General features: G+C 41.2%; 1 long non-coding RNA gene across 1 annotated transcript in view; it reads right to left on the bottom strand.

Moving 5' to 3' along the window:
• LOC111091788 overlaps positions 1–21,876 on the bottom strand; it is a 45,983-nt gene that overhangs the window by 8,767 nt on the left and 15,340 nt on the right. Inside the window, exons 2-3 of the long non-coding RNA XR_005376075.1 lie at positions 15,310–15,504; positions 11,131–11,347 (exon numbers count right to left, since the gene is read on the bottom strand). This is a non-coding gene — a long non-coding RNA (uncharacterized LOC111091788). The remainder of the gene's footprint in view (positions 1–11,130; positions 11,348–15,309; positions 15,505–21,876) is intronic.

Raw genomic sequence — 21,876 nt, forward strand, 5'->3', positions numbered from 1 at the left:
GAAGGATTATGTCAGGGTGTGTGCCCACCCGCAGTAGAAAAGACTATTTCCCCCCACCCTGACAACTGAATATACTGTCATGTTTAAAAATTTGTTCCAATCAGTAAGGGAGAAATGGCATCATAGTGTGATTTATTTCGAGTAAGCCTGGACATTATTTCATTCGTTTAAGGGCAATTTTTATGTTCTTTTTGTGAATTGTTTGTATTTAACCTCTTCCTATTTTTCTATTGTACTTTTAGTCCTTTGTCCCTCAATTTTCAAAAGATTCTCTATGCGTTAAGGATATTTGCCCTTTGTAGTATCATCTGTTGTGATTATTTTCTCCTACTTCATCAGTCATCTCTTGACTTAATTTTTTTATGCAGTCAAATTTATCAATCTTACTGCCACTGGACCTTGTCATAGTTGAGAAAAGCCTTTCCTACCCCAAGTTTAAAGAGGAATTCACCTCATTTTATTTGCTAGTACTTGGATGGTATTATTTTTTTACCTTCAGAGTCCTGATTCATTTGGAATTTGCTTTGAGTGTGGAATGAAATATAAATCTAATTTTGTCTTTTCCCAAGTGGCCTTGCAGTGCTCTCAACACCATTTATTAAAAAGTTCATTTTGACCCAAAGATCTGAGATGCCATGTTTGTCATATACTAAATTTCCCTGTATGTTTGAGTCTAATCTGGGCTTTTCATTTTATTCCCATGGTCCACTTCTCCACTCACCTGCCAGCACCACATTGTTAATTATAAAGGCTGTATCCTGCATTTTGATGTCTGCCAGGGCTAATCTGCCCTCACAGCATTTATCCTCTGCTGTTTTCCATAAAAACTCTAGAGTCACACTGTCTAACCATAAAATAGCTTGTTGGTATTCTTATTGGGTAAGGTTGCACTGAATTTGTAAATTAGCTTAGGAGAACAGACGTCTTTAAAATGTTGAGTCATCCTATCCAAGAATAGGGGACATTTTCATTTTTGCTGAAGCTGATTTTTGTGTCTTTCAGGAGGATTCTAAAACTTTTCTTTTTTTCTTTCTTTTTTTAAGATTTTACTTATTTATTCATAAGAGACACAGAGTGAGAGGCAGAGACATAGGCAGAGGGAGAAGCAGGCTCCCTGCTGGGAGCCCCATGCAGGCCTTGAACCCAGAATCTCAGGATCACAACCTGAGCTGACACTCAACCACTGAGCCACCCAGATGCCTCTAAAACTTTTCTCATACTGTTTCTGCACGTGTCTGTTCTGATCATGTCCTATCCACCCCACTGGTGAAGGAAGGATTCTATGCCCTAAATAGTGTTTTATTGGTGGCCACACAATACCAGCACTGGATGGATGAGATGGACGGTGGCTCATTAGTCACATGCATTCACAGCCTAGGGCAGGACAACCACGCCATGCAGGGCCATGGAGGAGCTGCACCTGGGAGCAGAGTGACCCAGCAGGTGCAGCGGGAGGCACTGTTTTGTAGTGACAAGAGGGGGATTATGATTACCATGGGACAATGTGACTGGCTTCTCTGGATTAGCATGGGGAGCCTTTCCCACTGGGTGGGGGGCATATTTGGCAAGAGCAGAACTTACACTAAGGCTTTGGGGCCCCATGAGGCTCAAAAATATCCAGGCAGCACATGGAATTTCAGGTTTTACGATGCAATATCTTCCTAATTTATTCCTGAATAGTTTCTCTTCTTTGTCATATTGTAAATGGGATCTTCTCTACCATTACATTCTGCAACTAAACAATATTTTTTAGAAATTGCCACAACCAGCAGAGTAAGGCAGCTGCTGTTCAGAGATATCAAGACAAGAATGCCTCAATTCTACAAGTGAAAAATCAGGGAAGACATTTATGGAGCAATTTAGGACCAAGCATTACCATCCCAGGTCAGTTACCCTGTCAATTTGTTCTGCTTTGACAGTAGAAGAACAACATTTGTAAATCCTCAAGAACAGAAAGGGCTACCATTAAAATCATTCATTTCAAGGATCATTAAAAATGGACAATTTAATTTGCATTTCAAAGGTAGACTCAGAAGAGTAATTTGTCAGTATGACTAATGGGGAAAGTTTGAAGGTATAAATTATTATCTTTTGTCTTAAGGAAAATACAGCATAAAATAACAGGGTATTTTAAGAAGAAACTAAAAAGATTTCAAAGCAACAATATTTATGATTTAACAAAGATAAGGAAGAAGAAAGTGACACCCACTAGCCCTCAAAAAAAACTTCAAACCATTTTATTTTATTTTTTATTTTATTTTATTTAAGTAATCCCTATGCTCAACACAGGGCTTGAACTCATGACATGAAGATCAAGAGTCGCATGCTCTACCAACTGAGCCAGCCCGGTGTCCCAAACCATTTTAAAATCCATAAATACCAAGATTGATGTCTCATTCATTTATTTATTTGGCAGCCATCTATTGAGCGCCTCCTGTGAGCCAAGACCCAATCTAGGAGGTGGCATTCAGAGGTCAGGCTTACCACCCCGGCCCTCTGGCTGCTCGCAGGCTTGCGGGGGAAGATGGATAAGCAGACAAAGAGGCAGCGGGTGTCATGGGGTTCTATTCAAACTATATAGGAAGGCAAGGACGGGCCACCTGCCCCAGACTAAGAAAGAGAAAGCTTCTCAGGGGATGTTTAACCCTAAATTTCAGGGATAAAGGAAGAGTTAGCCAGGCAAAGAAAGAGGGGGCGGGAATTCCCAGCAGAGGGGAGAGAATCTGCATTCAGGGATGTGGAAAGTGAGGCAGTGCGGCTGGAGCTTAGGGGGTGTGTGCAAGTGTGGGGGGGGTGTGTACAGAGGCAGGGTGCGTTCTGCGTCCGGGTGCTGCACGGCCAAACAGAGCCAGCACTGGGACAACGCGGCCGCAGGGCCAGCTGACAGCCAGTTACCTAAAGACCATCGCAACAAAGTAAGACACACCAAGTGGAAATGTAGTGCCATGTGACAGTTACAATGTGCACCAAATCTCTTAAAAGAGTCACTGAGTGAATTAAAAAAGCAAGACCCAACCCAGGGCACCTGCGTGGCTCAGTCTGTTATGTGTCAGACTCACTTTTGGCTCAGGCCTTGGTCTTAGGGTCCAGGGATGGAGCCCTGCATCAGGCTCCCCCCACTCAGCAGGGAGTCCACTTGAGGATTCTCTCTCCCTCTGCCCATCCCCCCATAAATAAATAAATATTAAGGGGAAAAAAAAAAACAACCCAAGGATTTGATGGATTTGGATTATGTCCAAAGACGTATTTAAAGAAAAGAGAAAAGAGGGATCCCTGGGTGGCGCAGCGGTTTAGCGCCTGCCTTTGGCCCAGGGCACGATCCTGGAGACCCGGGATCGAATCCCACGTCGGGCTCCCGGTGCATGGAGCCTGCTTCTCCCTCTGCCTGTGTCTCTGCCTCTCTCTGTGTGTGTGACTACCATAAACAAATAAAAATTAAAAAAAAAGAAAAGAAAAGAGAAAAGGTAAGCTAAAATTAAAGCCCATGTAAATGGAAGAGAGGCAGGCATCTTAATCATGATCTCTGAAAAAAAAAAAAAATCATGATCTCTGATAGAACTTAAACAAAAGCCAAGGAAATATCAACATTGGCACGTTAGAATGATAAAAGGCACAGTGAGTAATGACAACACAGCGATATTCATTAGGTGCCACACATTTTGTAACAACAAAATATATAAATGAAAAGATGACAGTCATCCAAGAGGAAATAAATAAAACTTGGGATTCCCTAGCACCCTGCTTTCAGAATTTAGCAGATCAAATAAACAAAAAGGTGGTAAAAATATCATGTTGCTGAACGAACCAGTCACAGAACCAGAACAGTACCACCAGTCAGATAGAAATAACAAAGGGTTTCAGAGAACTAGATACAAAACTAGGGAATCTAACTTTTAAAAATGTATATAGGGTGCCTGGGTGGCTCAGTCAGTTGAGCTTCAGCTTAGGTCATGATCTCAGGGTCCTGGGATGGAGCCCCGAGTCAGGCTCCCAGCTCAGTGGGGATCTTGCTTCTCCCCCTGCCTCTGCTGCTCCCCCTGCTTGTGTGCTCTCTTGCTCACTCGCTCTCTCTCAAATGAATAAAAATCTTTTTTTAAAAAATTAATAAATCTTTAAAAAATAATAAAATAAAATAAAAATGTATATGAATCTTTCTTGCACTCCAACTAACCGTGTATTGGGTTATGAAGTTTCAAGCAAATAGAATAGACAGGACATATGTAGATAAACTTAGAGATACAACAGCAAACATGTAGACAGTGTTAGGTGACAGGCACTGTTGTGTGTGTTTACAAATATCAACTCACTTAATTTTCACCATAAGTTATGAAGTTGTTGGTATTATTATGATCCTCATTTTACAGATGAGAAAATTGAACTGAGAGAAGTTACTGGCCAGATTCCTTGCTAGGAAGTGACAGTCACTCCGCTGGGTACACAGGGGTAGCTGCCCACACCACACTTCTCTGTTCTGGGAGCCCCAGTGATGCTCAGACAGTGGCTCCACAGGGGTCATTTCTGTGTTGTATCCTCCCACTGGGCCAGGAAATGGACACCTGGCCCAAGCCAGGTCTACAGATTTTCTCTCCCAGGATCCGAAACCTGCCACAGAGAGATCCAGAGGCTCGACTGGATTTCCTAGCTGGGTCCCACGAGGCCCTGGCTGGGCCGCCAGGCATCTGCATCCCAGGACCTAGCTGATCAGTAATTCCTTTACTGTTTTTGTTTTTTTTTTAATTTTATTTATTTATTTAAGTAATCTTTACACCCAACGTGGGGCTCGAGCTCACAACCCCGAGATCAAGAGTCTCATGCTCCTCCGACTGAGCCAGCCAGGCACCCATCTCTTCCTATGCTATGAAGAGCTGCCCCAGGATCCTTCCAATCTTCTACACTGTTACCTAAGTGATCCAGTACCCAGAAGAGCCTTAACTAATATCCCCATAGAATTTAAAACACTCCCCACAGTAACACCAGAGTTACAGAGAAAGCCCACAAAAAGTTAAAACATCTTATTTTACAAACACAAACTCCACCCATCAAAATTCATCAATGCAAAATGTTATTTAGAAGAAAATATATTTCTCTAAATAAGTATATGAAGAAGAAGGCAAAAAGGAAGGCGCATGGGTGGCTCAGCTGGTTAAGTGTCCGACTCCTGATTTCGGCTCAGGTCATGATCTCAGGGCTGTGAGCCTTGGGCTCCACACTGGGCATGGAGCCTACTCTAGATTCTTTCTCTCAGGGACACCTGGGTGGCTCCATGGTTAAGCACCTGCCTTTGGCTCAGGTCGTGATCCCAGGGTCCTGGGATCGAGTCCCACATCAGGCTCCCCTCATGGAGCCTGCTTCTCTCTCTGCCTGTGTCTCTGCCTCTCTGTGTGTCTCTCATGAATAAAAAAAAAAAAAAAAAGATTTTCTCCCTCTCCCTCTGCTCCTCATCCCCCAAACCCTGTTCAAGCTCTCTCTTGAATAAAAAAAAAAAATAAAAAGAAAGAAAGAAAGAAAGAAAAATAAAGAAGAAGGCAAAAGGAAGGTATAAAACAGATCTCAGCTGAAAGATTTAGAAAAGAAACAAAGTAGTCAAGCATTGTTCACTGGGATAGCACTTAACAAATTAGAGACTTAAATAAATAGAAAAGATAAGCCAATGATTAGTTCTTCAAAGAGTTAACCAAAATAATAAACCACTGAATTAACTCAAAACAAAAACGAAAACGAAAAAGAAGAAAGTGAGAAAGCTATTAATTCCACTAGAGGAGGGAATTGGCAAGTAAAAATAGGACCACACCTGTGTAATATAAAGTCACGTGGATTAGTTTAGCTTATAGGCTTAAATTACACATTTATTAAATCTGTATGGCTAAGCCACACTGTTCTTTGCTTCTTACCAGCTAATTCCTTTGCTTTTGTTTTGTTTTGTTTTTAAGTGCCTTGTTAAAGAAACCTGCCAGGAGTTACCAGTCAGAATGCTCAAATCTAAGAGGATGGAAAGCATCTACAAGGGGTCAGATCTGGGTGCCAGAGCATCTGCAGTGTCCTCCGAGGTGAGCCAGCACCCAGAGTAGTGGCCCTTACCACAACCCACAACGCTGTCCGCGATGCCCACCCCGGGGACTCTCACTGCTGCACCCATGCAGCATGGGCTCTGCACCCATTCTCCATATTCGTACTCCACCTCCACTCACACACCCACACCCCTTGGGGGCTGGTGCCTTTGGGGTATCTGCTAAATGCAGAAATACCCCGGCTACCACCCTTGCCTGTTTGGGGGGAAGCTCGAAGCATCTCTCTCTCTCGCTTCTGCCCCTCTCAAACCTTCCTCAGTCTAGTTCCTCACCTCTGAAAGCCCAGGGCACCCCCCATCAAAAATGGGGTGGGGGGATCCCTGGGTGGCTCAGCGGTTTAGCGCCTGCCTTCAACCCAGGACATGATTCTGGAGTCCCAGGGTCGAGTCCCATGTCGGGCTCCCTGCGTGGAGCCTGCTTCTGCCTCTGCCTCTCTCTCTCTCTCATGAATAAATAAATAAATAAAAATCTTTAAAAAAAATGGGTGGGGACGCTCTGCTGGATGCCTGGCATTTCTGCTTTTGGCTCAGCATCCCCCAAACCGTTAATGAACCCCTGCAGCAATGAAAGGCAGACTCTTGCTTCCTTGGAACAGAGAGGAGGAAAAGTATTCACAGCAGCAAGAGACAGACACAAATTACAATCTCTCCTGACACGGTCCCCTGTGGGTTTCGTGGAGGATTCCTCAGCTCCATGAGTGAGAAGCGCCCGTGGCTTGAGCTATTTGTCAGCCGTGCTCCTTTGGGCATCCACCAAGGAGGGTACGTGGAGGGAAGGGGGCAGAGCAGGCCTCCGAAAGAGGTGATGGGCCCTTTGACAGCATGGACATCATCCTTGTCAGCAGGAAAATGCAATTAAGAGGCTACAAAATATCATCGCACCGATAGAGATCTATTTTTTTTTATTTTCTGAAAAAAAATTATCCTAAAGAATAAGTCAGTGTAATGGGTAACTGTAACAGTAAGTAAAGACCTACAGTTTTATAGATTTTCCCTGTTGTTGTAAATTGTTAGGAATAGTGGCGCCTGGGGGCTCAGTTGGTTGAGCATCTGACTCTTGATTTCGCCTCAGGTCATGGTCTTAGGGTCATAAGATGGAGCCCCCCCCACCCCCCACCGTGTCCAGCTCCAAGCTGGGTATGGAGTCTGCTTGAGGTTTTCTTCCCCCTCTTCTCTGCCCCCCTCCTGCTGCTCACATGTGCACTGTCTCTCTCTCTCTAAAAAAAATTGTTAGGAATAAATGACCAGAAATAGAAGGCATTTATGGAAGTAGAGTCATTCGTAAGTCTTGTCACCGGAGACCTGCCCAATGTTTTAGGTATTTGTTATCAAATAACCATGACTGTGATTCATCAGATTATAAGATAGATTTCATATCTTTTGGAATTGGGAAGTACAGGATATAAACCTAAAAATATATCCCCAAATGAGCCATTACAAAGCATCAAAGGAATTCTGCTACTTTAGTTAAATTAAGAAATAATCTGGGGATCCCTGGGTGGCGCAGCGGTTTGGCGCCTGCCTTTGGCGCAGGGGCGATCCTGGAGACCTGGGATCGAATCCCACGTCCGGCTCCCGGTGCATGGAGCCTGCTTCTCCCTCTGCCCCTGTCTCTGCCTCTCTCTCTCTCTCTCTGACTATCATAAATAAATAAAAATTAAAAAAAAATAATAATAATCTGGGGCAGCCCTGGTGGCTCAGTGGTTTAGCGCCAACTTCAGCCCAGGGTCTGATCCTAGAGACCTGGGATCAAGTCCCACGTCAGGCTCCCTATGTGGAGCCTGCTTCTCCCTCTACCTGCACACTCTTATGAATAAATAAATAAAACCTTAAAAAAAAAATAAAGAAAGAAAGAATCTGAAAGGAATAACACGCTGGCTTGCTAATACATTCATATTTAGCAATTTATAATCATTATTATTATAATAATACAATTAGGATAGTAACAATTCATTATCTTCTAATAGCCAGTTGACTAAGTGCTCACTCGTGGCCTGTCTTTTTCTAAAAACTGTGTGAGTTTCATCATATTTAATTCTAATGAAAAGGCAGTTACTCTTGGGTCACTTGGCTGGCTCAGTATGTGACTTGGGTCACTTAGTAGAGTATGTGACTCTTGATCTCAGGGTTGTAAGCTTGAGCACCATGTTGGGTGTGGAGATTACTTAATAATAGGGATGCCTGGGTGGCTCAGCAGTTGAGCGTCTCTCTTAGGCTCAGGGTGTGATCCCGGAGTCCCAGGATCGAGTCCCACATCGGGCTTCCTGCATGGGGCCTGCTTCTCCCTCTGCCTATGTTTCTGCCTCTGTGTCTCTCATGAATAAATGAATAAAATCTTTTTTAAAAAAAGAGAGAGAGATTACTTAAAAATTTGAAAATTGTGAAAAAAAAAGGGGGGGTGGGGAGTTACTTTTACTGCCCCCTTTTTGAGATGAAATTGAAGCCCAGAGAAGTTAAGATAGTTGCCCAATGTCACACAGCTACTGCATGGTGAAGCTGCAACTTAAGCACAGGAACTATAGCTTCTCATACATCCATTTTCTATTTTTATCAAAGTAATGCAAGCTAATTGGTTAAAGGGGAAATTAAAACAAGATGGCCCTGTAATGAAAAACAGTAGTGCCCTGGCCCACTCTCCCCCTCCAATCAATCCTGCTCATCAGAGGCAACAATTTTCTTGGTAATATTTAAATGGTTACACAGTAAATTTGACTTTTAAAGTGTATAGTTCCATGTGTTTAACACAGGCCCATATTTGGGTAACTGGCACCACAATTGGAGCACAGAGCTGTTCCATCACTGCTAACGTCGGTCATGCTGCTCATTTATAGACACACTGACCATCTAGATCTAACCCTTTGTAGACACTAGTATGTTCTCCATTATGGTTTTATCTTCTCAAGAGTGACATACAAACGGAATCACACCATATGTGACCTTTAGAGACCTTCAGCATCATGCCTTTATGATTCATTCAAGGGATTGTATGTATTAGTAGCTTCTTCTTTTTTATTGTTCAGGAATATTCTGTTTTATGGATGTACCACAGTTCATTTGTCCATTTCACCGTGGATGGACCTTTGGACTGTTTCCAGTTTTGGGCCATTACAAACAAAGCCACTAAAGATTTGGGTAAAAGTTTTTGTATGAACATAGTTTTCATTTCACTTGGGTAAATACTGAGGAGAGTGATTGCTGGATCACAAGGTAAGAATATGTTTAACCTTAAAGAAACTGCCAAACTCTTTTTCCAAAGTGGCTATACGGTTTTGGATTCTCACCAGCAACTTACAAGAGCTTGTATTCACATCCTTGTCAGCCCTTGGTGTTATGTGTTTTATTTCGTTTAATGTCAATGGTGTAGTGGCATCTCATTGTGATTTTGATTTGCATTTCCCTGTTGCTAAATGATGTTGAGCATCTTTTTATCTGCGCATATTCCATCCTTATATCTTCTTTGGGAAAGTGTCTGTTTACAACTTTTTGCCAGTTTGTTAATTGGGTTGCTCTTATTATTCACTTTCAAGGGTTCTTTGTGTGTGTGTGTTTTAAGGGTTCTTTATATAATCTGGTTACAATAACTGGTGAAGCTACTTAGGTTACTTACAAGTACTTTCTCTCAGTCTGTGTCTTGCTTTTTGTTAGCTTAACAGTGTCTTTCAAAAAGGAGACTTTCTTGAGCTCCTAGGTGGCTCAGTCCGTTAAGGGTTTGCCTTCAGCTCAGGTCATGATCCCAGGGCCCTTGGATCAAGCCCTGCATCAGACTCCCTGCTAAGCAGAGAATCTGCTTCTCCCTCTGCCTGCTGTTCTCCCTGCTTGTGCTCTGTCAAATAAATAAAAGAAATTCAAAGGAAAGAAAGAGGAGACATTCTTAATGTGAATGAAGTTCAATTTATTGAACTTAAAATGAATTGTTTTTAAGTTATATATACAAAAAAAAAAAAATTGCCTAACCCAATGTCACGAACATTTCTTCCTATGTTTTCCTCTGGAAGTTTTATAATTTTAGATTTCATATTTAGATCTATGACCAGTTTGGGGTTTTCTTTTTTTTTTTTTAAGATTTTATTTATTTATTCATGAGGGATACACAGAGAGAGAGAGAGAGAGGCAGAGACACAGGCAGAGGGAGAAGCAGGCTCCACGCAGGAAGCCTGACATGGGACTCCATCCTGGGTCCCCAGGATCATGCCCTGGGCTGAAGACGGCACTAAACCGCTGAGCCACCCGGGCTGCCCTGGGGTTAATTTTCATATGTTGTTCAAAGTATGAGTTGAAAATGATTTTTTTTGTGTAGATGTCCAGTTTTTCCAGCACTCTATTCTGCAAAGACTGTCCTTTCTCCATTGAATTGCCTTTGCACATTTGCTGCAAATCCATTTGCCATGTATCCATGAGTCTGTTTCTGAACTTTTTGTTCCACTGATCACTGTATTTATGTTTTCCTCAATACCACAGTGGTTTAGTAATAGTAGCTATATAGCAAGTCTTAAAATAAGGTACAAGGACTCTTCTAAATTTGTTCTTTTAAAAAAAATGTTTATTCTTGTTCCTTGGCCTTTCCATATAAATTTTAGAACCATCTTGTCAATTTCAACAACCAAAACATCCTGCTAGGATTTTTTTTATTGCATTGAATCTATAGACCAATTTTTGAAAAGAAGTGCCATTTTAGCAATATTAATTGTTTTGCTGTTTTTGACATGCAATCTTGTACATTTATTGTTAGAGTCTTATCTAGGTATTTCAAGATTTTGTTTTTTATGATAGTCACAGAGAGAGAGAGAGAGAGAGAGAGGGAGAGAGAGAGAGAGAGGCAGAGACATAGGCAGAGGGAGAAGCAGGCTCCATGCACCGGGAGCCCGATGTGGGATTCGATCCCGGGTCTCCAGGATCGCGCCCTGGGCCAAAGGCAGACGCCAAACCGCTGCACCACCCAGGGATCCCTAGGTATTTCATGATTTTTGGCGATTTTGAAAGTAGAGCTGTCTTTTAGCTCAATTTACAATTGTTTATTGCTAGTTGACAGAGGCAGGATTCTAACATAAACCTATGACATCCACCTTCTGTATGTTCCCCTCATGTTGAGTGCCGGCAGATCATTTCTATCAGTAGGCAAAGGTGAAGACATCTTGCAGATATAATTATAATTCTAATCACTTGACTTTGAGTTACTCAAAAGGGAGATCGTCCCAGGTGAGCTTGATGTGATCAGGTGGGCACTTTCAAAGAGAGTCTACAGATCAGGCAAGAGAGAAGTTAGATGCTTTCCTGAAAGCCCTGAAAGAGAAAACAAGCAATGAGGTGATCTGCCCCAGAAAGGGGTGGGCTCTAGGAGCTGAGGGTTCTGTGCAAGGAAGTGAATCTGCTGACAACCTGAAGGAGCTTGAAAGAGGATCCTGAGCCTTACTTGAGATTACAGCCCCTGCTCAAACTTTCATTTCAGCCTGCTCAGAGCTTGGAGCAGAGATTGGAGCAGAGCTTGGAGCATTTAACCAGTTAGATTCTGAACGCATGGAAACTTTAAGATGTTAAGTTTCTATTGTTTCAGCCCATTAAATTTGTGGCCATTTGTTATGCAACAATAGAAAAATAATACCCTAGTACATGAAAATATGATTTTTCTGCATTGACTGTGTGTTCTGCAACTTGACATACTCACTTATGGTTCTAGGAGACCTATAACATTTGTTGAGATTTTTTACATAAACACTTATGTCATCAGCAAATAGAAAAGGAATTATTTGTTTCCAAACTCTTCTTTTTTCTTTTTCTTGCTTTATTGCACTGGCTACAACCTCTAGCACAGTGTTTGATAGGAGTAGTGAAAGCAGACATCCTTGCCTATCTAATCCTGAGAGGAAAGTATCTGTGTTCCTCATTAAGTGTGATGTTAGGTGCAGGTGTTTGCAGATGTTCTTTATCAGATTGATAAGAGTCCCTTTCTATTTCTCTCAGTTTTAAAACTGAGAATGGTGTTGAACATTGTCAAGTTTTTCCTGCATATTGGAGATGATCATATGGCTTCTTTTAATTTTTTGATATGGTGAATTACAGAGATTATTTTTAAATGTTGAACAAGCAGAACACCTGGGTGGCTCAGTGGTTGAGTTTCTGCCTTCAGCTCAGGGTGTGATCCTGGGAGAAACTCCTTTCTGGCAGAGCCTTCCCCTCTGTGGAGGTAAAACACTGGATACTCAGCTGTGTCCTCATAATAAACTCTACTTTTATCGAAGTCATTTAAGTGAATCTTAAGTAAAGCAAAGAAAAACTAAAGCAAGAAGCTCTGAGAGTATATGAAAAGAACTAGAAATGAGACAAAGGGGCCGCTGGGTGGTGCAATTGGTTAAGCACCCAACTCTTGATTTCAGCTAGGGTCACAATCTCAGGGTTGTCAGATTGAGCCCTGTGTCAGGCTCCAAGCTCAGCAAGGAGTCGGCTAAAGTTTCTCTCTCCCTCCACCTCTCCCAACTATCTCTCTCTCTCTCTCTCTCAATAAATAAATAAATAAATAAATAAATAAATAAATAAATAAATAAATAAATCTAAAAAAAGGAAAGAAAGAAGAGACTAAATATTGAGAAGGAAAAACAATTAGCATTATTTGCAAAAAGCACTAGCTAACATTCAGAGCATTTACTGCATGTCAGGCACTCCTCTTAGACTTTACAGATGCTTTATCATGGACTCATTACAGAGCCCTGGAGGGTAGGCACGATGGCTATCTCTGTTTGCAGCTGGGAGTAAACCCAAGTATGAAGTAAAGAGGTAACTAGGCCTCACTAGCAGTGAATGGTGGAACTGGGGATGGGAAGTCAGGCAGTGTCTGCACCCATATCACTGAGCTGCACTCTTACCATGTAGTCACTCTGTTTCTAGGATTCTGATACTGTTCCTACAGAGTCTATCATGTTCCACTCAAAGATTGGAAGTTCCTTTAAAGTTAAGATATTTTTTTGGAATATTATATGTGTAATATATTTTACCAATTGAAAAAAGAAAACATTAGAAATGGATATTAAACAAAATATTAATGTATCATTGAGAATGGTTTCCTTTCTATCTATCCGGTAAGGTTTTAGGCACACATGGGCATATGTATAAATGCAACAGTTAATAACTAAGGTTAATATTTTATTTTTACAGAATGGTAATATGCCACCCATACTATTCTAAAACTTAAAAAAAAAAAAATCTTAGCATATCTGGGCCCACCTTCCAGACCAAAATGTAGAAGTGTAATTTTTTTCTTTAAAGAGCCACATAGTGGGGTACCTGGCTGGCTCAGTTGGTAGAGCATGTGTCTCTTGATCTTGGGGTTGTAAGTTTGAGCCTCACATTGGATATAGAGATTACTTAAAAGTAAAATCTTTTTAAAAAGTAAAATAAACAAAGAGCCACATCGTATTCCATTGTCTATGTATGTCCTTACAGTTGGCCCTTGAACAACATGGGTTTGAACTGCTTGGGTCCACTTACACATAGATTTATTTCAACAAGTATATTGGAAAACTTTTTGGAGATTTGTGACAATTTGAAAAAACTTGCAGACAAACTATGTAGCCTAGAAATACAAAAAAAATTAAGCAAAAGTGAGGTGTTGTGTTCAGAACACAGTACATAACATATATAAGATATGTGTTGATCACCTGGTTATGTTACCAGTAAGACTTCTGGTCAACAGTGGGCTCTTGGTAAGTTTTGAGGGAGTCAAAAGTTATCGTGGATTTTTGACTGCATGGGGGTGTTGATGTCTCTAATCTCTGCATTGTTCAAGGACCAACTGTATTTTATTTTTACCTGTTCACTCTTGTTGAACATATCAATTGTTTTCTAGGTTTTTACCATTATAAATAATGCTACCATAAATATATTTTTATAGATCTTTATACATGTGCTGATTAAGTGAATATGTGCATTTCAAAGTTAATAGGAAATGTCAGTTTATGACAAAATTTGTAATTCTTCCTATCTGAAGGTTTAGAATAAGCTTTTTAAAACCCACATTTGGGGACACCTGGGTGGCTCAGTAGTTGAGTGTCTGCCTTTGGCTCAGGGCATGATCCTGGGGTCCTGGGATGGAGTCCCACATTGGGCTCCCTGCAGGGAGCCTGCTTCTCCCTCTGCCTATGTCTCTGCCTCTCTCTCTCTCTCTCTCTCTCCCTCTGTGTCTCTCATAAATATTAAATAAAATCTTAAAAAAATATATTTGCTCATTGCACTCCCCCATGGAGAACCTCTGAGCGCTTCTCATTGCATAGACTGTAGCCCCCGGTGTGCACACGAAGCTCTTTGCACACCAGCTCTAGTCAGCCTCCTCAGCCTCATCCCTTCATACCATACACCCTATTCTTCAACCACTCTGAGCAGCCTCTCATTGCTGGGTAATATCAGGATCTCTAGGATCCCGTAGCTAAGTATAGGCTTCATTCTTTGCCTGAAATGCCTTTCTCCTTGTGCTCATTCTTCAAGATACAACTGAAATGTCTTGGTATTTATGAAACCTTTCTTAGAGTTCAGGGCAAAGATAGTCCTGTCTTCTTCCATGTCTCCAGAGCTCCAGGGTGGCTCTTACCACAAGAGTACTGTGCTATTGGCCTCAGATGTCTGTTTCTATCACTAAAATCTAAGCTCCCTGAGGCTATGTATTATCTACTTTTGAATCCACATGGTCTAGTCTGTGCCGGGTATGGGGAAGAAGCTCAGTGTTTTACTGACCAAGTAAGCAAACCAACAGAGGAGGAAGAAGAGATCTTATAAACAAAGTGCTTCTGTTACAGTTTTGCAGATGGTGACTTAGAGCAAAAGCAAGTGAACAGTCAAGGAGTAGCAAAAACTATAGCTCTAACTCTCTTGTCTTTGTGCTGAATTGGGCTTAGGAGGCTTAGCATGAATAAAAATAGTTGTGGGTAGGTTTATTCAGCATACACCTTTTCTATTAATTTAATACCATATTCACACACAATTCCCTTGGGACATGAGCTACAAAATGGCAAATCTGAAGCCCATATTTTGGTAAGATGTTGAATAAGTAATCCTATTAACCTATTAACACAAAAGTAATTACATTTTTTGGACAAATATTTCCTAGAATAGATCTAGATATTCATAAGTTTTACTAAGTACCTAATATGCTTGACTCAATAGTAAACCTTTCGTGTCTATTGAATTATCACAGCAAACATGGTTAAGTACCAACCTAATTTCATTGGTAAGGAAACAGGCTCAAATAGTCTACTTACCTGGTCCCAGGCAGCATACATGTTTAAGCCAAAAGCCTGGAGTTCCAATGCAAAGCCTTTGGTTCCAAACCTAGCATGCTACTCGCCACTCTGCAGCACTGCATTCACCTCTGAGCATTTTCAGCGCCTTTCGTGTGTGCGCACTGTGTGGAAATGACTCTTTCCAGAAACTCGGCATTGGGCAAACACCCCCACCTGCATACAAAACTGAACTAAATGTCAGTGTTTCCAAGACATGAAATTGGCAGTTAGAGGAATGTTTAAAAAAAAATAGCAGCCAGAAAAAATAATTTCTGTGTGAAATAACTCAGAGTAACAATTCTGTCTTCTGTTCTGATCAATGGGATTTATAAGAAAAATGATTTCTCCAGGCGCCTGGCTGGCTCAGTGGGTGGAGCCTACAACGCTTGATCTCAGGATTGTCAGTTTGAGCCTCATGTTGGGTATAGAGATTATTTCAAAACAAAATCTTCAAAAAAAAAAAAGAAAGGGAAAGAAAGAAGAAAGAAAGAAAGAAAGAAAGAAAGAAAGAAAGAAAGAAAGAAAGAAAGAAAGAAGAAAGAAAGAAAGAAGAAAGAAAGAAAGAAAGAAAGAAAGAAAGAAAAGAAAATGGATTCCAAAGTCTGTCAATTTCAGGTTGCTTATTTCATGGTCACAAGGAAGAGAAAATACATTTAAGAACCAGTACTGGGATCCCTGGGTGGCGCAGCGGTTTGGCGCCTGCCTTTGGCCCAGGGCGCGATCTTGGAGACCCGGGATCGAATCCCACGTCAGGCTCCCGGTGCATGGAGCCTGCTTCTCCCTCTGCCTGTGTCTCTGCCTCTCTCTCTCTCTCTCTCTCTCTCTGTGACTATCATAAATAAAATTAAAAAAAAATTAAAAAAAAAAAAAAAAAAAAAAAAAAAAGAACCAGTACTGAACAAGAGTAGTTGTCAAAGACCTAGGGGTTTGTTGTTTTTGTTTTACTAAATCTTTTAAATGCTTTACTAGAGGTAGAAAAATAAAGGTGTTTTTTTTTTAAGAATCATAAACACAGAAAATTAGTTATTGGCAACAAAAATTGATTGATGGGGACGCCTGGGTGGCTCAGTCGGTTAACTGTCTATCTTTGGCTCAGATCATGATCTCAGGGTCCTGGGATCGAGCACCATGTCGGGCGGCCTACTCAGCAGAGAACCTACTTCTCCCTCTCCCCTGTCCCCGCTCATGCTCTCTCTCACTCTCTCTCTCAAATAAATAAATAAAATCTTTAAAAAAAAAGAGAGAGAGAAAATTGATTATTGGAATTTTGTAGGAACAAAATCTGATATCTTACAACAGCTTTTTACCTCACTGAATATTTATAGTGGGGCCGCCCTAACAGTTTTTTTCTTCTGAAGTGTAAGAATTACATTGACATTATAATTATTTAAATATCTATATGAGTTTCATTATATCACATGGAATTAGCATTAGGGAAACTATGTCATCCTGACCTGACTAAGGTGTAGGTACAAATGCAAGAATTTTCCAGGAAAGAGAATCATATCTTCTTTATCCCTTCATATATCATTCTCCACCACTGATAGACTATGACCCAAGTTCTGGGAAGGTGTTCCTTGTTGCTATGGTTGTAAGGCACCCCCTTTTCAGATTTCTTCCTTTTTTAGATGCTCTCACTCAGCCCTGGGGGTAGTGACCATCCCCATACCTTCTTTTCCTGTGTTCTTCAGGGTTCTCTCTACCCCTCAGTAGATAATCCCCTCTTAGAGTTAATACTTCTATTAAACTCGCCCTGTCGAGATTACCGTGTGGTTTCTTTCTCCTGAATGGACCTCGACTGGCACAGTGAGCTATTCCCATAATACTTTATAATAAAGGCTACCGTTTGTGAGCGTCTCTGATGTGGGAAACATGGTATTAAGCATGTTGCAAACATTATCTGCCTGAGTCCTGCAATAACGCGGCGATGTTGATATCATTACCTATATTTTCAGATGAGGAAACATAGGTTCAGTGTTGCCTAAGTAAGAAATGACAAGCCTGGTCTGGTGGACTCAAAGCCTATGCCCTTAACCATCATACAAGGCAGAAGTTCAACTAAGAAAACAACACAGGGGTGCCCAGGTGGCTCAGTTGCTGCAGTGTCCAACTCTTGATTTCAGCCCAAGTCATGAGCTCAGGATCGTGGGATCGAGCCCTGTGTGGTGCTCTGTGCTGAGCATGGAACCTGCTTGGGGTTCTCTCTCTCCCTCTCCCTCTGCCCCTCTCCACTCATGCACTCTCTCTCTCTCGGAAAAAAGAAAGAAAACAACACAACCTGATATAAGTAAGGCAAAGGTGCTTTCTGCATTCATCCACAGCTGAAATCACAAGGTTTCTTGGAAAACCCATAAACAACTAAAATTGTCTTCCCTTATAAGTATGTCCATCTGCTCCAGGGCAAACTGCCTTCCTTGATAATTGTCAGCTAATCCGCATGTCCAAAGACAAAAAATTAAAAAAAAAATTAAAAAAAAAAAAAAGATCAATCTCTGGTCCACAGATGGTCTGCAATTTTTACTTTTATAAACTTTGCCCTGACTTTTTTCCATGACATTTGATTTGCAGATAATTGATCTCCCTTGTTTACGAGTTAGGTTTTGGCTGGGCTTTTAACCACATTCATTTTTCTGAATTATTTTTGATAGTAGTTTGTGGAGGTCCCAATGAGGTCTGCTCCCTGGAATGTGCTCTCAGGGGCCTGCAGAAGTGTGCAGCTCACATGTGCACCTCATCTGGATCCCATGAGTCCTGGTCTGCCTCCTCTTCGTCCCTCTGGGGATGCGCCAATTAGGTTCCTGAGCTCTTGAGTGTTGGTTCTCCTTCTGCTGCGCCCATGGTTATTGTGTGGGGGACAGAGGAGCTGCCAGACAGATCAGAGTGATCATTCTCTGGAAATGTGGTATTTGGGGAAGCTCCAGGGCTGCCATTCTTTCTCAAGTGGCTGCTAGGCTGCTTGTTCCCACATTGATTGATTGCAAGACTGTTGGGTCTCAAGGCTACGCAGCCTTAAAGAAAGGGGATGTAGAATAGGGCAATTAAAATGCCATAGTTCTCACCTGAGATTCAGTCACTTTTCTTGAAAAACAGGCTCTAGATTGTTGCAAGCCTTTGGTTACTTTCCAGACTTCTGAAAAAGTTGATTTGGGCCATTTTTGCTGGTGTTTTTGTTACTTTTATGGAAGACCAGATTATCGGAGATGCCTCCTACTCAATCATTCTAGAAGTGCTTTGAAAACAAGGTTTAAATAAACCATAAGTTTGAGCTCTTTGACATTCTTTCTGAACAAGTACGTTAGGAAACAGTATAAAACAAAGTAGTAGGAATCAGCTACAAATGCCTCCAGAGTTACCTTATCTCTTCTGAAGAGGTTTTTCGGCCATGTGAATATGGAGAGATTTCTAAACAGACTCTTGTATCTTTGGCTACTTTTGGAGGAAGTTAGTAAATTAAACTTTAAAATATCTTAAATTGGGCAGCCCCGGTAGCACAGAGGTTTAGTGCCGCCTGCAGCCTGGAGAGTGATCCTGGAGACCCGGGATCAAGTCCCACCTCAGCCTCCATGCATGGAGCCTGCTTCTCCCTCTGCCTGTGTCTCTGCCTCTCTCTTTCTGTATCCCTATGAATAAATAAAATAAAAAATCTTAAAAAAATAAAATATCTTAAATTAAAAGACTGCCTATTATGATTGATTTGTAGAGCTGGATAAACACTTGCAATAAAAAAAAAAGTTCTGAGTTGCAATTTATTATTTAAACTTTTTCAAAAGACCAGCATTCTTTTTTTAAGTATTTTTTTTTAAAGATTTTATTTATTTATTCATAGACTCAGAGAGAGGCAGAGACACAGGCAGAGGGAGAGGGAGAAGCAGACTCCATGCAGGGAGCCCGACGTGGGACTCGATCCCGGGTCTCCAGGATCACACCCCAGCCTGCAGGCAGCACCAAACCGCTGCGCCACTGGGGCTGCCCTTTTTAAGTATTTTATTTGAAGATTTTATTTATTTATTTATTTATTTATTTATTTATTTACTTATTTACTTATTTATTTATTTGAGAGAGGACGAGCATGAGTGAGGGTGGGACAGGGGCAGAGAAAGAGGGCAAACAGATTCCCCACTAAGTAGGGAGCACGACGCCAGCCTTGATCCCAGGACCCCAGGATTATGACCTGAGCCAAAGGCAGACTCTTAACTGAGCCACCCAGGTGCCCCAGGACCAGCATTCTTAAAGAATGTGGAGTTAAATTTTGTTTCTTCTCTAAGTATTCTTTAATTATGCTATCTTGATTTATACAAGCATTTATCAATCCCCATAAATTAAATTATCAGCCTTGATTGTTAAAGTATAAGATAAAAAGCAAGAAAAATTTGAGTTGTTACCAGGCAAAAAAAAAAAAAGAGAAAATACTAAAGTCAGAAATATTCAACAAAATGTAATGGTTTTTAGAGTTTGGGTATATAAATACAGAAAAATTATAAAGGGTACCTACTGATAATATTACTAAACATGATTAATCCTTGGACAATTATATTGCTTTGGTACTTCTCGTTTTTTTAATTTATTTTTAAAGATTTTATTTATTTATTTGAGAGAGTGAGCGAGCATGAGCACAGGGAGGGGCAGAGGAGAAATAGACTCCTGGCTGAGTCAAAGCCAGGCACAAGGCTTGATCTTCGGACCCTGAGATCATGACCTGAGCCAGAGTCAGACACGTAACCGACTGAGCCACCCAGGTGCCCCTTTTTGTTTTAAAAGAACTGTCTGGAGGAAGACATAGACATGGCCAACAAGCACATGAGAAAATGCTCCGCACCACTGGCCATCAAGGAAATACAAATCAAAACCACAATGAGATACCACCTCACCCCAGTGAGAATGGGGAAAATTAACAAGGCAGGAAACCACAAATGTTGGAGAGGATGTGGAGAAAGGGGAACCCTCTTGCACTGTTGTTGGGAATGTGAACTGGTGGAGTCACTCTGGAAAACTCTGTGGAGGTTCCTCAAAGAGTTAAAAATAGATCTGCCCTACGACCCAGCAATTGCACTGCTGGGGATTTACCCCAAAGATACTGATGCAGTGAAATGCCGGGACACCTGCACCCCGATGTTTCTAGCAGCAATGGCCACAATAGCCAAACTGTGGAAGGAGCCTCGGTGTCCATCGACAGATGAATGGATAAAGAAGATGTGGTCTCTGTATACAATGGAATATTCCTCAGCCATCAGAAATGACAAATACCCACCATTTGCTTCAACGTGGATGGAACTGGAGGGTATTATGCTGAGTGAAGTAAGTCAATCGGAGAAGGACAAACATATGGTCTCATTCATTTGGGGAATATAAAAATTAGTGAAAGAGAATAAAGGGGAAAGGAGATAAAATGAGTGGGAAATATCAGAGAGGGAGACAGAACGTGAGAGACACCCAACTCTGGGAAACGAACAAGGGGTAGTGGAAGGGGAGGTGGTTGGGGGGATGGGGTGACTGCGTGATGGGCACTGAGGGGGGCACTTGATGGGATGAGCACTGGGTGTTGTATGTTGGCAAATTGAACTCCAATAAAAAATATACAAAAATAAAATAAATAAAAATATTTTAAAAAATATTTTTAAAAATATTTTTATAAATAAATAAAATTTAAAAACTGTCTTCTCACCGATTTTGTGACAGTATTAAAAAAAAAAAACTCTCTCCTAGTATTCTAGCTGATAGAAGGCCTGGGTTTATTTTCACACAGAAAGCTTAATCTGAACTTTTAAAATTTCCAGATCTGTTTTTAATGGTCAAATATTTTGACTAAATGTTTTACATTGCAAATGATTAATTATAATATGAGATATCTTCCAAATAATTTACTCTTTTTTTTTAAGGTTTTATTTATTTATTCATGAGAGAGAGGCAGAGACAGAGGCAGAGGGAGAAGCAGGCTTCCTGTGGGGAGCTCGATGAGGGACTCCATCCCAGGATCCCGGGATCATGACTTGAGCCAAAGGCAGACACTCAACCACTGAGCCACCCAGGCGCCCCTACTCTTTAAAAAAAAAAAAAAAAAGATTTTATTTATTTATTTGAGAGAGAGAGCAAAGGGGGAGGGAGAGGAAGAGGGAAAGAATCCCAAGCAGACTCCACTCTGAGCACAGAGCCAGACATGGGTCTGATCCCACAGCCCGGGATAATGACCTGAGCCGAATCCAAGAGTTGGATGCTTTGCCGACTGAACCATCCAGGCACCATGAGAGAAATAATCTTAAGCAGGTTCCAAAGCCAGCAACAGAGCCTGTTGTGGAGCTCAGTCCCACAACCCTGAAATCATGACCTGAGCTTAAATCAAGAGTCTGATGCTTAACTGAGCCACCCGGTGACACTCCACATTGGTATTTTCAAACAGCTTTATTGAGATAGAATCCACATACATAAGATTCATCCTTTCAAAGTCTAAGACTTGGTGATTATTAGAATATTCACAAAATCCATTACCATCACCAGTATTGAATTTTAGAACATTTTCAACATCCACCAAAGAAATTCTATACCTGTTAG

Source organism: Canis lupus, chromosome 22, assembly GCF_011100685.1.
Source record: "Canis lupus familiaris isolate Mischka breed German Shepherd chromosome 22, alternate assembly UU_Cfam_GSD_1.0, whole genome shotgun sequence".
In the NCBI taxonomy this organism is placed as follows: Eukaryota; Metazoa; Chordata; class Mammalia; order Carnivora; family Canidae; genus Canis; species Canis lupus.